At 45.5% G+C, this 16,589-nt stretch overlaps 1 protein-coding gene across 12 annotated transcripts in view; it reads right to left on the bottom strand.

The window, feature by feature from the left end:
* Positions 1-16,589, bottom strand: part of HTR1F (5-hydroxytryptamine receptor 1F) — a 206,534-nt gene that overhangs the window by 22,351 nt on the left and 167,594 nt on the right. For 6 of the 12 annotated variants that reach the window (XM_084611826.1, XM_084611824.1, XM_084611825.1 and 3 more), the window contains one exon: positions 3,639-3,801. The exons of 3 other annotated variants lie outside the window; for them this stretch is intronic. The gene's annotated coding sequence lies outside the window, so the exon portion shown is untranslated. The remainder of the gene's footprint in view (positions 1-3,638; positions 3,802-16,589) is intronic. 3 more of the 12 variants (XM_084611828.1, XM_084611821.1, XM_084611827.1) reach the window with 2 other exon arrangements.

Below are 16,589 nucleotides of genomic sequence, written 5' to 3'. Positions count from 1 at the left end.
TTTTATAGGGACAGTTTTGATTTTTGGGTCTTTCTTATATAGGCACCATTTACCCCAAGCCCCTGTCCTGATTTTTGACACTTGCTGTCTGGTTACCCTACCTGCACCTACAGGAAACCCACAGAGCATCTTACTCCGCGTCTATTTATGTACATCAGACATGCAATTTACTGATGCATTAAGAAGTTTAATCTAAATGTTTTACCCTTATAGGGGGAGTACCTATCATTGCTAGTAACTTTGGATGTACAGCAACAGATAGAATTAATCTCACTATTCCATGTGAGTTTGTATCTTCATGTTTCCCAACAGTGACCATCCCTGCTGTCTCTTCTGTTTATAATCTAGATGACTGATATTATAGAGCACTAAACTCTTTGTTTAGACTTTAACAGCCTAGAAGGGAGTTTTCAGCTTCTGATGTAGAGGAATCCCCCAGTGTTGAAAAGCACAGATGCACAGGGCCAGAAACTTGCACCACCAACTTCCCCATGCGGTGCAGAGGGAATGCTGGGGTGAGCTAGGACTGGAAGGCACTGTGCTTCAGTGTCCTGGACTGGTGGAACAGCTGGTAGAAGTTACAGAAACTGGCTGACCATTGGATCAGGGAAGGCCTCCCAACCAGCTGCACAGACTGAGGTCAGCACAGAAGAGGATCAAGCTCCTTCTCTTTGTATTTCCTGTAAAGCACCAGCTGTACTTCTGGCATAGCAACAGCAACTTAAAAAAACCCAAAGAACTAGACAGGATCTTTGTAGACAACGTATTTTGTTGACAACGTAATATGTTTAGAGTCAACATACCGTACAATAAAATATTTGCAAGTGGAACACATTTCAAATGAGTAGAAACTATCTGCAATATATTTCTAAGACAAAGGGATCTCCTCACATTTATTGATATACACTCACATTTATTGATATCACAAGGTATATGCAATTCCTGGTGGCAGGGCTCAGAGAACTATATTGCATGATATGTCACCCCACCCTATCAGCTTAAATGCAGTTGTTGGTGTGGGTGAGGGGGAGTTGAGTTTTTGTTTAAGGGATGAAGCAGGAATCAGAAAATATTTTACCGCATGGTACTAAATTGCCTGGTTAAATATACTTCAAAGGTTTAAGTCTGTCTTTTTCCCTAAAAGTAATATTCCCTATTTTCTGGCTGCAACCGATGTTATTAATGTATTAAGAAGCTGATTCAGGTATTTTTTTTTATTGGACATTTTTAGGGCTGAAAAGGCTGTAGGAGAGAATTTCTCTCTAAAATGAGGCTATTAATCTCTGCAGTTTAAATACCCCCTTTTCTGCTCCATATATTAAAAACTTACTAATATAATGTAGAAAGCTCTTGTCCATAACTTTATTTAGACCAACTTAATTTGGCCTGAGAATGATAAACTCAAACTTCTAATTGGACACCTTGTCCCTATGTCTTAAGGAAGTGTGACCTAGGGACCTCTTGGTTCCAACTGGCTTGTTTTCTTCCTTCTTAACCCTACAGGACCCATCCTAAGGCACAGCCATGTCTCCCCAATACCTTAGGAGTCAATCCTGCATACTACTCTTCCTCCAGGAAAGACTCCATACCCGTATGAAGGTCTATTCTGCCCTCCTGCTGGTCCTATTGCTAGCTTCTTTGGTCCAGGATGTAAATGAACTAAGCCTGGTTTCTGGATATCAGGTAAGTTCAATACCTAATCACCCACTGGTACCTAAACTAAGGCCATGTCTACGCTACCTGAAATCAATGCAGCGGTGTCGATCTAATGGGTCTGGTGAAGACATGCTAAGTCGATGGGAGAGTGTCTCCTGTCGACATAGATAGACTTACAGTGGTGTCTACACTGCGATAAGTTATGCCAGTTACGTAACTAAAGTTGACATAGCTTACAGCAATATTTTAGAGCAGCCCTAAAATGAGTTTTTGTAAATAAAAGATAAAATTATCAGGGCACTTAAAAGCCTAACTCACTTTTGAAAATGGGCTGATGCATTTTGACCATCCCCATGCCCAGACATCTACAAAACAAAAATCTTTGTTATCCAAATGGCAGTTGCCCAGTGAGGACCACACCCAACAGAAGGAATGATGGGAATTTACTGGAAGGCAAAGAATCCTTTTGGACTAAGCCAAGTAGGTAAACTCCTTCCTGACCTTCAGTCTGGTGCTCACTAGTTTCTGGTGTGTACCACTGTAATAGCAAAGGGGGAAGAGCCTGGCAACTCCGGAGCAAGAACACTTCCATCCTGGAGTGATCAATCCCAGAAGCAGTGGAAGCTCGCTTTGAATGTGGGGTCAGAGAGTCAAACAGAGGAGGGGAGGTTAGGTTGTCTGGGGATAGCTGCTCCCAGTTCCTGAGAATGAGGCAGGGCTTGGGCCTCAGGGGGCGGTGTGTGATTGATTGGGGGGGGGCGCAGAAACATAGAGCAGCCCCCACAATATTTCTATTGAGGAGGCACAAACCTACTCATCACTGTGTTCCCACACCTGCCTAAGACCCAGCTCCCAATGTTACGCTTAGCCAAATAGTGACAGATTGGGAGACTCTGCCATTCCCATGGTCCTCAGGCATCATGCAATTCTACCCCTGGACAAGGAGTGATAGAGAACATATGAGGTATCTGTGCACTGGGGGGTCAGGAAGCTGCCATCCATGGCATCCCGACCAGAGCCAGTCTTCTCTTCAGTGTGAACTACCCTGCTCAAAAGTAAGCTATCCAGTAACATTTGCCTTTTTTTTAAGCAAAGTATTGTAGTCTGAGGAATGTTCAAGGACACCTCTCTTGCTGCCAGTATTTCTAGAGAAACACCTTCTACGTCATCTGATTTAAAAAACAAAGATGATAACCTTTGAAGCAGCCCAAAGTGAAACACTCCACAAATAGCTTTAAAACAAATATTCTTGAGGCAGGTAGTGAAGCTGAACCTGGCTTTAACCAGATGGGGAAAACCCCTCTGCTATTAGCTTTTCTCCTGCTGGTATTTGGAGGAATGTTCAAGGGCACATCGGCTGTTGTCTGCATTTCTAGGTAGTAGATTTTGGACCTAAAATTTACTGGCCAGCTACAAGAACAATACTGCAAAACCAATTTAGCTCTCACAGCTGAGCCTCACTTAACTGGAATTATTCATCCTTTCAGCTTGCAGAAATGGGTCTATGGTGGCCTTCTAGGCCCATACACCAAAAATAACTGTAAAACCACACACGTATCAGCAGAACTAGTGTCAACTAAAGATAATAAAGAACTTCATCATCAAACCACCCTCTTGTGATAAGCCTGAGTAACAACAGCACATTGCATGGCCTCTGAAAGCCAGTGTACCAAGAGGTGAAGGTAAAGTCTAGAGTCCCCTGAGAATGCCTCCCATGCAAGATGTACAAATCCATGGGCTATTGACTTGAAGTCCGCCACACTCTGATGTCCGGGGTAATATACTAGATGTATAACAAACCTCCTTCAGGTATTTTTTGTATCTATATAGTAGGTCTGTAAATCTAGCTAACAAATTTCTCATCAATGTGTGTTGGGGCAGACACACTGTGAAAAGTGTTCCTTTTCAGACAGCTCTTTAAATGCTCACTTTCAGCCAACAGAAAAAGAACCGAGGCAGTCACAGATGGCTAGTGAACTCACCTCCATGTTTTACTGAAACTGTGGGCACTATGGAGTGATGTAACCCTGGCTGTCTTTTCATGACCGTCTTTTCTTAGTCTCCTCAGACATGTACCTCTCCGGAGTGGCGGAGTGCCTGCTGGGGTAATTTTCAGGGATTAGTGACTGCTCCTTGTTTCCCCATCTGTAACAAAAGAGCATCTTCAAGCAAGAATGTGATAACTGTGTACAATAAGCATTCTCAAACTGTTTGGTGTTTTAGCCTGGATGGGCTCTTATGAGAGCTAGTGCCTCAGGGACGCTGCCCCTCACATTTGTGATAGTCTGACTCATCTCCCCTCCCACCACGGTGGCAACGACAGCAATTGCTTACAGGGAATAATAATACTGGGAAAGTTATTTATGCATGCCTGACTGCTTCTTTTTTGGGGAAAAAAATTAGTCACGCTGTGTTTGCTCTTCGTTTCATCTCCCTGTGCCATCTGTTCTAAGCCGGCGGAGAAAAAACAAGGAGGAGAGCCAGGTCCTGTTAACCAACCAGCCCTCCATGGAAATTCAACAAGTATTCCATGGTCCACTGTTTGTGAAACTTGGATCTATGTAAACCACCTGATTTACTTTACCCTGTGTAGGAGGCTGCCCCTCACAATTCTCAACTGAACTGGAACAGGGATGGTTGAAGAGTGAACATACCATAAAACATCTTGATTTATGTTGTGAACCCTAGGGGGTCATGAAAGGCACTGAAAATTTACTATCAGCTAAAGCAAAGACACTTTTTCTTCCCACTCCCAACCTTATCCTTCATGTCCAAGTATCCTCTATCAACCTTTTGAACACACACACACAATTTCAATAGGTTTAGGATTAGTGCTACTGTACAAGAGTAAAAAAAATATGTAAGGGGGTTGGGAACACTTGACTTTGAATAAGGGGTCCCTAACCTGCAAAGGTGGTGGTAAGGAAAGATGGTCCTTTTCAGTTAAATATGTTGGTGGACCATCTACTTTGACTTTTATAAAACATGTGCACTCACTGCCTAAGCCTCTAGCAAACGTACATTAATACTTCACGGCAGCATGTCAAATGTGACCGGCTAACACTTAACTGAACACAGTGGAGTCTTGGCTCCTTAAAACATGTGTTTCTCGGTTTGATCTATAAAAACTTGGGCAGTTTAAATCATTCAAGTGGCAACAAATGAGCTCTATTAACACAACACATGGCACAGACAACCCCGTAACTGGCAAAGATCCATATATTTCAGTCTACAGAATTAGAAACCTGCACTTTCAGAATATTGACTGGCCCTCCAGAAAGATTCTATTTGCTCACCAAGATACCTTTGAGATAAAGCTGCTCTCATAAGTATTCCATTGGGGTCACAAGCAAAAACGAGCATGCCAGTATTCAACTGTTCCGTGCAAAACAGGAGAACATTAAGCAGTGTATGGTTAACCCTGGAAAACGCCAAAGTTAAAATTTGTATGTACAATCCCCACTTTGCTCCCTTTATAGACAATCATAATCCATAAGCATCAGTGATGAGCTGCCAAAATCTTAATGGGTTCCCTCCTCACCCCACGAGGGGGTCGTTGCCCACCCCCCCCCACCCGGAGCCCTGTCCCCTGAACCGGGCAGGAGGGTATTGTGGGCCACCGTAGTGAGTGCCCACCCCATCCCTAAGAGCCAGAGGCACCCGCCAGGGGGTGAGGTGGGGAGTCCCGGAGGTGCTTACCTGGGGCAGCTCCCAGGAAGCATCTGGCAGGTCCCTCTGGCTCCTGGGAGCAGTCGCTCCCACACTGATCACATCAAAAGTGGCACCTTAGGCGCTGACTCCCTGGGTGCTCCAAGACTGGAGCACGCACTGGCAGCTCCTCAGCCTGCGCCCAGGCCTATATCACCTCACCTCTGCTGAATGCGCTGCCCCACTCTGCTTCCCCCCCCAAACCACAGCTTCCCGTGAATCAGCTGTTCCGGCGGGAAGCCTGGGAGGGCTGAGAAGCAGGCGGCGGCTTCACACTTAGGCCGAGGGTGGAGGAGGTGAGCTGGGGCGGGGAGCGGTTCCCCTGCGCTTCCCGCCCCCCCCCCAACGGGTTAACTGCTGCGGCACGGGTGGCCCTCCTCGCGCTCCCCTCCGCCTCCTGAGCCTGAGCAGGAAGCCGCAGCCTGCTTCTCAGCCTGCCCCAGCTGATTCATGGGAAGCCTGGTGGGGGCAGAGAAGCAGAGCGGGGCGGCGTGTTCAGGGGAGGAAGCAGAGGCGGAGCGGAAGTGAACTGGAGTCGGAGGTGGGGCGGGAAGCTGCCGGTGGGTGCGCTTCATCCACCAAATTTTCCCAGTGGGTGCTCCAGGGCTGGAGCACCCATGGAGTCGGCGCCTAAGGCGCCACTTTTGGCTGGTTAAATTTAGAAGCCCTTTTAGAACTGGTTGTCCCTCACGGAACAACCGGTTCTAAAAGGGCTTCCAAATTTAACAACTGGTTCTTGCGAACCAGCTCCAGCTCACCACTGATAAGATTACATAACGCTTCTCAAATCGTATCATACAAGTGTGTCATCTCGTAGTTTTGTCCCTTTTTATTTACTCTAACTTCATCATTGTCTAATATCGCTAATATCATTGACTTGGACTTTTTATATGGTGGTAAGCTTTCCTCTCTCGCGATGGTGTCCATTTTACAGGTTCTGTAAACATTCATGTGAGACAGACAGGGATATGGTGATTTCAAAATGTGAACTTGCCCAAGGGCAGCTTGTTGTATTGCATTCTAGACAGTTGCTCTGCCTGGGAAAGCTGTTTGATGCCTCGCAGAAGTCCCATCAGTGAGAGCAATCTGGAGCTATAGCCTTTGAATGAGACTCACCGATAGCATTGGCTGTGAAAAACGTTGAGGTTTTGGAAAAGTCCCACCCTACCTGAGATGAAAAGCCAAAACATTCACCTTTTTGTGTGGAAGTCAAATTCCAAAATTTTGTTTCAGAAAGGATGGCATGTTCTGACACTGGGAATGTTTCCCAAATGAAATATGCTTCCCACACTCCCTGGGCTCCCGAAAGCCTGTGCTGCCAGGGAAGCAGCTGGGTGAGTTGGCCAAAAAACAGACAGGTTTCTGTCAAAAGTTTTGTCAAAAATCACCACAAACCTGTAGAGCATTTAGATTTCAGCAAATTGGCATTTTCTAACCAAGAGGGAGTGTCTGTTAAGAAATTCTTCTGCTACACCTGTGTTCCTTGTCTTTCTGCCACGTTACCCCGAAGGAGTTAAACTAGTAACCAGGGGGCCACAGCCTAGGTGCAACTTTGGAGAAGTTGTGCGTAAGCAACCAAGAGTGGGATTGGGGGAAAGCTCAGGAGGTCTTCCACTGACAGTCTAACCTACCTTTATAGTGCATCCCATGTCCCCAGGAAGGGAGTTAAACAAGTGATCTGAGCCTGGGAATGTGCCTTAGAGGGACAGTCCTAAAAACAGTGACTAGACTCTGTCTAGACCCCCATATTAGGGTTTTCTTCCTGGAAAGCAATTATTTGCTGCTCCCATGTGCTTTTTTGGTAGATTAAGGTCTAGCCTACGCTAGAAACTTGCAAGTATAATGGTGTCTGTTAGGGGTGTGATTGACTGAATTTACGACATTTCTATACTGGCAAAAGCCCGAGCGCAGAGACCGTTACACTGACATAAAGGTGCTTTTGCTGACATAGCTTATTTGTCTCTGGAAACAGGTGGGAAATGCCACAGTTAGAATGGGTAACACACTCTAATTCATGGAAATATATTTTGTACAAAAGTTTGCTTTTAAGAGGAGTAATACCAGCAGGAAATGGTATCTGAATGTAGACCAAAGAAACAGGTAAGAATTATTTTCTACAGGAACTTTTCTGTATTAATCTCACTTCTGGGTATGTCAGGCCTTCTGTTGGAGACACTTTGATTATTAAATCAGGCCTTTTAAGCTTCTAGTGCTTGGTGAACTCATTTTCATTTCTGATAGGAAAATAACAGACTGTCACACAAAGCCTTTTCCTTTGCATAATTTTCTAACATACTTGTGACACATGGCATAGATGACAGTGAAAGACTTAAAATTTAAGCTGATGATTCAGAATTAATAATGAGAAACAACTTTATTATTGTCTCGGGGATTCAAAACAGGTTGCTGATTGTCTAACACCATTTGCACAACTTTAAATGGCATACACACAAACCAGGAAACCTGTGCTTCATTAGAACTGCTAAAATCTCAAATCATATTGTAGCCATAGGATAAAACTACCTCTAGAAGTGTATTGCAAGTTTTTATACTTTTTTCTTTTACTTCAGAAACCTTACTAGTGTGATCTTTTAGAAGATATTCAGAAGAGTGCCAATAATGCTGCAATAGCAAAGCCTTTAAATACCTCAAGACAAGAAAGCTTAAATTCTGCTTTACGTTCGGACTGCCAAGGATGCCTGTAGACTGCTTCCCCACACCCTTTTAAGCCGCTGAAGTAGAAAATTCTTGGGTAGTCTGATGCTGTTATCTTTAGATCTAATGAAGACTTTCAAAGCCTGTTGCATAAGAAAATTCTAATGTAAAGGAATGATCATTTCACAAGCTTTGTTTTTTCTGGACATTAGAAGCTAAAAAGAACGGACATTTTCTATACTGCACAATATTTCTTTGAAATGCTTCACTTTGGTGCAAGACAGCACACACAAATTTCACAGCTGGGTTTGTTGACAATGTTTAAGTGAATCAGAAAGCGAAGAAAAAAAAGAAATACCAGAGATAAAGTAGACCCCGCTACAAAATGAGGGAGCCAAAAATCAGTAAGTCCAAGATGGCTAAACAACTGACCAGCTCCTTTATGATCAGCCTTTAAGAATATAAGGAAAAGAGGATTGAACATTTTGAAGTAACAAAGAGTTTGTCAACATGCAGAAGCTGCTGATTACAGAATAAAAAGATGAGGAGATGCTTGGGAAAACTGATGATTTGTAGTAAGACTTGTTTTGGGTCTTACAGTAGTACCCACTGGCCTCTGTAAGGATCAGGACCCCATTGTGCTTGGCACTGTAAGGTCATGTCTACACCACAGACTTTGGTTGCTGCAAGTTAAGTCTGCATAAAGTTGCTGCAGTCAGTATATTGCTTGTGCACACTCGACTCTTTGTGTTGGCAGTGTGTGTGCTCACTAGGACTGCTTGTGTCAGTGCACCATGGGTAGGTATCCCAGTGTGGAACCTGCCAGTGCAGTGTGGTTTGGGAAGTTTTGGCAATGCATGATGGGACAGAAGCAAGTCACGCAGGGGTGACTGGGAACAAGGGGTCAACTTCCCAGCATGCAATTGTCTCCATCCCATAATGTCCTCAATCAGTTTGGTGCCTTTGTTAAATATCTCATTAACCCGCATGGCCTTCCTTGCCGTCCACCATCTCTGACAGAAGCCTGGAGTCTGCACAGCTCCGCATGATTGTTTATAAGTGTTGCAAGCACAAGGTGTGTGATCCTCTGGAGTTTGCAGAGCCGTAAGAAGAACCTCATCAGTGTAGAGCATAACAGTTTCTTGGAGGACAGATTGCTCTGGGACCCAGCAAGAATCAATTCAAAGTCACTGGTGGCATTCTCAGAGCTGCTGCAGATGGTGGAGTGCTGCTTCTAGGCCTCAGAAACTTGGAGTAACTGGTGGGGTTACATCATAACACAGGTCTGGAATGATGAGCAGTGGCTGCAGAACTTATGAATGCTCAGGGACAGGAGAATGAGAGCTGCACTGACAATGGAGATGCGACTGGAGATCGTACTGTGGAAACTTCCACTGTGGGAGCCGTTGTTAGGCAATAAATAGTTTCCTGCTATGCAAGACAGTGATTCTTGGCAATGTGCAGGACACAGGATGGTTTTGCAGCTATGGGGTTCCTGAACTGTGGTGGAGCAACAGACAACCCATACATCCCTATTTTGGCACCAAACCACCTTGCCACAAGCGTACAATCAGAAGAAAGGGCTACTTTTGTATGCTTATTCAAGCACTGGTGGATTACCAGGGATGTTTCATTGCTGGCTGGTCAGGGAAGGGGCATGAAGCTTGCATCTCTAAAGAATACAGAAAGCTACAATCAGGGACTTCCTTTCCCCATGGGTGGATTATCATTGGCAATGTTGAAATGCCCAAAGTGATCCTGGGGACCCAGAATACCCCTTGCTCGTGAAGCCCTATATCAGCCACCTTGACAGCACCAAGGAAAGATTCAGCTATAGAAGAACCTCAGAGATACGAATACCAGAGTTATGGACTGACTGGTCAACCGGACACCATAGGGAACTGGAAGTAACCAATCAGGCAGCAGCAGAGATTTCCCCCCTGCCCCAAATACTATACTATGCCTGTATTCCATCTTAAAGGTAGGCACATCTGCGCTGCCTGTCCCCGTCCCCATCCCTTACTGCCCCTTGCACGGAGCAGCCACTTACAGGTAAGAGGTGGTGAACGCTGTTTTCCCCTCTCCCTGCATCCAATGCAATGTGGAAGAGTGGCAAGGGGTGTGAAGGGAGGCGCTGTAATGGAGTTCTCCATGGACTGCGAAAGGAGGTGAACCTGTGATTGTTGAACACGTAGGGCCACAAGAATCTGCAGCATCTGTGATTCCAAATTATGTCCTGGTGCATCTCCCTCTCCTTCTGCTGAGACTCTGGGACCTTTCTCCAGTCTACCTCTTCAAACTGTCTGCAGTATTCACCCTCCAAGCCCTTTGCGCACTGTCTTACAGGATCTCATTGAACAAGTCATCCCTCATCCTTTTCTTTCTCCTCTTTATCTGGCTCAGACATTCCATAGCTGTGGAGAGGGGAAATCCCTCAACGTTGCAATGGCAGCAGCTGCAGCTAAAACGCCTGCAGGTACCATTGTCAGTACTGTCACAACAGAAGTCAAAAGTTAAGATTTAGAACTTCCTTCCCTTGCTCCCCAGAAGTTTTACACGAGGCATGCTTATTGACACTTCTGCTTTGGAGTGCTTGTGCCCAGTGCCATGCAGAGCACCAGCCCCGCTGAGTATGGCCTGCCAGCAGTGAGGAAAATGAGGGAATTGCTCAATTGCATGAAACTATGAGTATAGGGTGCTGGCAATGAATACTGGCACCATCTCCCACAGCCCGGGATGATTCCAGCTGCTCGCTCACTCCAGAGGGTAACAAAAGCAAAGAAAGCACGATTGCTGCTAGTGCCCTGAAGCCACCCAGGCCCATATGGTGCATGCCTGTGTTCCTTCCCCTGCACTGGGACTAACTGCATTGGGGTGGAGTCTCAAACAGGTCAAGTGAGCTGTAGCTCACGAAAGCTCATGCTCAAATAAATTGGTTAGTCTCTAAGGTGCCACAAGTCCTCCTTTTCTTTTTCCGAATACAGACTAACACGGCTGCTGCTCTGAAACAGGTCCTGGTTTACCACACAGCTGCACCTCCCAATCTGCATGTCAACCATCCTCCACCTCCACACTGTTCATGCTACAGGCCCGTGACTCAGGCTCCACAGTGGTCTGTGGGATAGGAGTGGGGTCTCTGCCAAAAGGCTCAGCACTGGATTGAATGTTGGCCTCTGTAGCCTTCTGTTATATGCCTGCCGCAGTTCCTTTGTTTTCATGCAGCACTGCTGCTCATCCTTGCCGCATCCCTTACCCTGTCTCCCCCGTGCAATCTGCACTGCATTCTTACAGTGGATCCATAGTGGTGCTTGCACTGTCTCTTCTCGCCACAGGCCCAATGTCTCTTGTCTAGTCCAAACGGGAGTGTGCTTGGAGTGTGTAGCCAGCATGGTCAGCTGGGCAGCTGCACACCAGAATGGAGAGCTGCTACGTGTGCTCACCAAGCTGGGCAATCAGGAAAAGGCATTTCAAAAATTCATGGGGCTCTAAAGGAGAGGTGGCCCTTCCGGTCTCCGTGACCCTGGGGCAGTGGAGGTCACAATTGTGAGCAGAGCAGTCAGCATCGGGTATTGTGGTACAGCTGCTGGAGGACTATGAGGATTAACATCGTAATGTAGCGTCTACTCTTGCACTGTGTTGACCTCGGTACACATAGACTACGGCTCAATGCCACTTGGGGAGGTGGTGGTGCTGTGTTGCTGTAATGGGGCATATACGTTGGCAGGAGACGCATTTAAGTGTAGACACGTGCCCCAACTAGGTTGACACTAAGTGGCTTAGTCAACCTACCTTTCTAGTGTAGACCAGGCCTAAGAAACACCTAGTCCCTGCTCCTAAGATCTAACAATCTAATTTGCATGTCAGTTCCTAGGGGAGTTAGCAACTGCAGTCACTCAACCATGGCTGCTTTTTAAGAAAACAAAACAACCGAACAAGCAAAAAAAAGCCCCCAAGGCATTGGAAAAGAACAAATGTGACTCCACGTTTGTTTTTTTATCTTGTAACTTCAGTCCTTGGTAAAATAATTGATTAAATGAGAGAGAGAGCTTGAACTTCAGTATACGGGAACCATGTATAATAGACAATATGGATGTGTCAACAAATGCTGCAAGGCAAAGTTGAACGCTCTTTCATTATGGAACAGCAAAATTAGTGCACAAACAATTTAATAGGCATAGCTGCAGAAAGGAGGGTGAAGTGTTGCAGGGGGAAGACCCTGCCTATAAGCTGTGGTATGAGCCAATGCGCTGGAGAGGGAGCCAGGCCAGAAGCTGCTGCGGGGTGAGCTTCCACTCCAACATCACCCGGGACCTCTTGCCCCTGGGGACAGGGCCCAACACCTCTGCAGGCCTCCTGCCACACTTTAAATGGTGCTACCCAGCCGCTGATAGGTCTAGTACGCCTACTAAAAGAAATTATGGTTGAAAGTGCTTCAAAGGTATTAGTCTAACAGTACCACAAAATTAAACTTCACATACATTCTGCAGCTTCAAAGAATATACAATGTTAGCAAGTCTGGAAATGAGCAATTAAGGGATCCCGCCAGTTCTATGCTGCCATATCATCCTTCTTTACTCCACCTAATTTAAGCATTGCCAACCCTAAGCATTCAGTCATGAGATTTTAAAACAAAATGTTGGGGTTCTTTTAATTTGTCCTCTGGATTCTGAGCCTTTAGTATGCACTTGGGTTGCATTTTCAAGCTTTTACCCACAACTCAACTCTCCCCGCCGCCTTCCCAGAGATTCTCCTGTGATCACCTGGCTACAGGAGTTGGGGCTTTAAGAAAATTTTTTGTAAAACTTGCAATAAAATTGTTAGTTGGTAACATTGCAATTACACCACCCACCCAGCCTTAACTTCGCCCCCTTGTTTTGTTCTGTAATGGATATACCTTGTTGGATGCATTCTCCTGATTTTATATAATTATTACTGAATGTGTAGCAAAGATTTAACGGAATATATTCCCTGGGTACACCTGGATATGCCAGAGTTCTAGATGTTCTTATAGTGTGCTGTGTTGGTGGAGTGGAAAACTTGTATCAGTATAACTAACCATTTTGGTGTTTATGTACTATGCTGATTACATACATAAATCTAAAATATGTAATGTTATTCTTGAACGTTCATATTTTTAACTATACAAGCATAATTAAGTTTTATTGCAGACTCACTTAGAATTTATAAATGTTACTGTACCATATTGAAAATGGATCTCCTGCATAGAAAACAAGATCCAGGAGCTATTGGAGAGACAAGGTGAGATGCAGGACTGGATGGAAATAAGTCAGGAGTGGAGAGGAAACCCTGTATGTCACCAGCACAGAGCTGGCAGTTAAAGCCTTATGAATGGATACTGCCCTTTAGAGAGTGTATGTAGAGGAAGAAAAGGAGTGAGCAAAGGACATAGCTTTGTGGGAGGACCTACTGGAATGACTAGCGTTATAGAAGAGAACCTGGAATGAAAGAGTCCAGGTCTTCACTACCAAATTTTGCCAGCAGAGCTGTGTCACTGGGGGAGGTGGTTTAACTATAACGGCAAAAGAACTGCTTTTGCCAGTATGCACTGCAATTCTGCTACACCAGCAAAGTTATATACTGTAGCTAGCCCTGAGTCATGCAAAGCAAAGGAGGACAAGATTTCAAGAAGATGGGTATGAAACACAGTATCAAAGCAGATGGAAAAGGTGTGAGGTTTATGCAGACCACTTGAACACTGGGCAGGCACTGCCTGTCATAGATTGGCCACCTCTAAGTTAATGCACAAAGGACAGTTAGGCTTAACATTGCAACACCTAGCTGTAGGCACCGTGCCACCTAACAGAATCCACAGTCCCAAGTTAGATGTCCAGGCTCCCTGTACAATGAATGAGGCCACTTAGGGAACATCTACACCGCAAAAACAAAAAAACACCTCACCTGCGGCAGCAAGTCTGAGCCGAGGTCGATTGACAGGAGCTAAAGATAGCAATGTAGACATGGTGGGCTTGGACTGGTGGAGGGGTGGGCAAATGTTTTGGCCTGAGGGCCACATCGGGGTTCTGAAACTGTATGGAGGGCCAGGTAGGGAAGGCTGTGCCTCCCTGAACAGCCTGGCCCCTGACTCTCCCCCTCAGAACCCCAACCCACCCTGTCCCCTGACGGCCCTGACCCCTACCCATACCCCCCAACTCCTGACAGGCCCCCCGGGACTCCCAAGCCTATCCAACCGCCCCCTGCTCCCTGTCCCCTGGAACCCTCTGCCCCTTATCCAACCCCCCTTATCATGCAGCTCAGAGCAGCATGAGCTCACAGCCCTGCCGGAGCCAGCCCTCCCGGAGCCAGCCACGCCACCCGGGAGGAGCGGCGGGCCAGAGCGCGGGCAGCGCAGCAAGGTGGGGCTGTGGAGGAGCGGGGACAGCAGGGGAGGGGCTGGGGGTTCAGGGGCTCGGGCAGGATGATCCCATGGGCTGGATGTGGCCCACGACCGTAGTTTGCCCACCTCTGGGCTGGAGCCTGGGCTCTGAAGCCTGCCTCCCCCACTGGATTAGGGCTTTTCTTGAGAAAAACAACATGAGGTGGTGATGGCACCCCTCTTACACTCAGTGGTTAGAGCATTTGCCCAGGATGTGGGAGACCTGGTTGAAATTCTTCTTCTCCCTAGTTCAGAGCAGGGACTTGAAGCCACATCTCTTCCCACCCAAGTAAGCACCCTGACCATTGGGTTATGGAGTATTCTACGGTGAGTCTTTCAATCTCTCCTGTGGAAGTTGTTCTATTTTGTACAACATACACAATGAGCCAGAGATAGTGAGAATGACTCAATAGGTCAATGGTTAGGGCATTCACCTAGGAAAGCTGAGTTCCTGATCTGAATGGGGCCAACTGGGGATCTGAACACAGGTCTCTTTTGCCATGGAAGAGTGCTCTAACCAATGAGCTGTGAGACATAAAGGATTTGGGCTGCCACCACCAAAACCTCCTCTGTTTTGTGCAGGGCCCAAGCTAGTCGGCCATCTTTAAGGCAGCTTCTGAATAAGTCTAGCAGATCAGGCACCGCAGGTGAGACAGGTGGAGAAAGCCTAGTTTGTGAATTAGTCTGGGGCTTAGGCATGAGCTCAGTGTTGGGTGTGTCAGGACTTTGGGCATGCCTATCAGCAGAAATTTAGGTGTCATGGGGACTTTACCACTGGAAACGTAGGCACCTGCAGAATTTAGGTACCTACAGGGTTAGGTGGCAGCTGAGCAGGGGTTTGAAGGATATAAATTTGGGACTTGGGTACATAAAGTGGCAGACAAGAACCTAAATGGCTACGTGGAGCTTGCCCTGAGTAATTCATCCTACTGCTTTGGCTGGGTCAGACATGATTGAGACCTAGTAAGTAACACTCAGGTCTACAAGGGCTTGGTAAAGTGAAATTTCATAGGATGGGGGAACAGAGAGAAAAAAATCCTCTGGAAGAACATCTGCACAGTTGCCGTGAGGTTGCACTCACCCCTATTGTGTGGCCCTGATCTGGCGAGGGTAATGGTCAGCAAATTCACAACAAGCAGCCTAAACTCCTATCCTGCTCTCCAAATTAAATCCTGCTATGCAGAAATGTGACCGGAATCCCTATGTAACCATGCTACCTGATCTACATGGGTGTGCCCTCCCCTTCCCCATGCAAGCTCAAGAAATCTTTCACTTCTCTGTGGTCAAGTGGTTCCATTGGTGGTCAGAATATGCAGGATTTTACCTGATTTGCACATTGGCAGTCAATTTAACTGAATGTTCATAAGGAATATAAAACCACTAAACTAAGGAATCTCATAAGAATATTCTGTGTGAACCACAGGGAAGCAGCACACATGATCACAAAAAAAAAATTCTCACTAGGAGAAGACATTTACTCAAAATCATCAAACTTGCATATCAAAACACAAATACTGAACAATTAAAATACATATACTTTACCAGAAAGTTTATGTAACTCTAAGAAGAACAAAAAACAAGTCTGTGATAAATACAAAGTGATATTTTCTTGAACTACAATGATCTTATCAAAATCCCAGTATGGCTCACTTAGAGTTTTCCCTTTTGGCTCCGCAAGTGACAAGCAAATAATTCAGCGACTGATCGCACCTCTTTCCCTTTCCAGTAAATGTATGCGACTATCATTTGATGCTTTAAGTACAAGGGTAACCTACTTAAATAAATGAACAGGAGAAAACACGTTGTATGGGTGTTACACACAGTCCTATTTTGCCTCAAGTCTATCGCATATACAGATTCTTAAATGACCATTTAATATAGGACCCCTCAACATCCCAACCAGCTAAAATGTGACAACCATGATTCATTGCACATAAAATGGCACCTTATATCACAAGCTACATTAATTAACCTGTATAATTAATTACAAAATTTTATAAATATATTTTACACAGACACACCTGCAAATTTAAAATTGTAGGAATGACTCCTCTGATTCGCTACACTACCTTTCATCCTTGTTGTCTCTGTTTTTTCCCTTAAAAGTCTAACACTTGGTTTATCTAATTCCAAGCTTATTTTTTAAAATTTATAGATGATATTTTCCTATGAATGT

The sequence above is a fragment of the Lepidochelys olivacea genome (genome assembly GCF_965140295.1).
Source record: "Lepidochelys olivacea isolate rLepOli2 genome assembly, chromosome: 1".
NCBI classification, from domain to species: Eukaryota; Metazoa; Chordata; order Testudines; family Cheloniidae; genus Lepidochelys; species Lepidochelys olivacea.
Note: the sequence above shows the minus strand (reverse complement) of the source record. Positions and strands in the feature narration are given on the sequence as shown.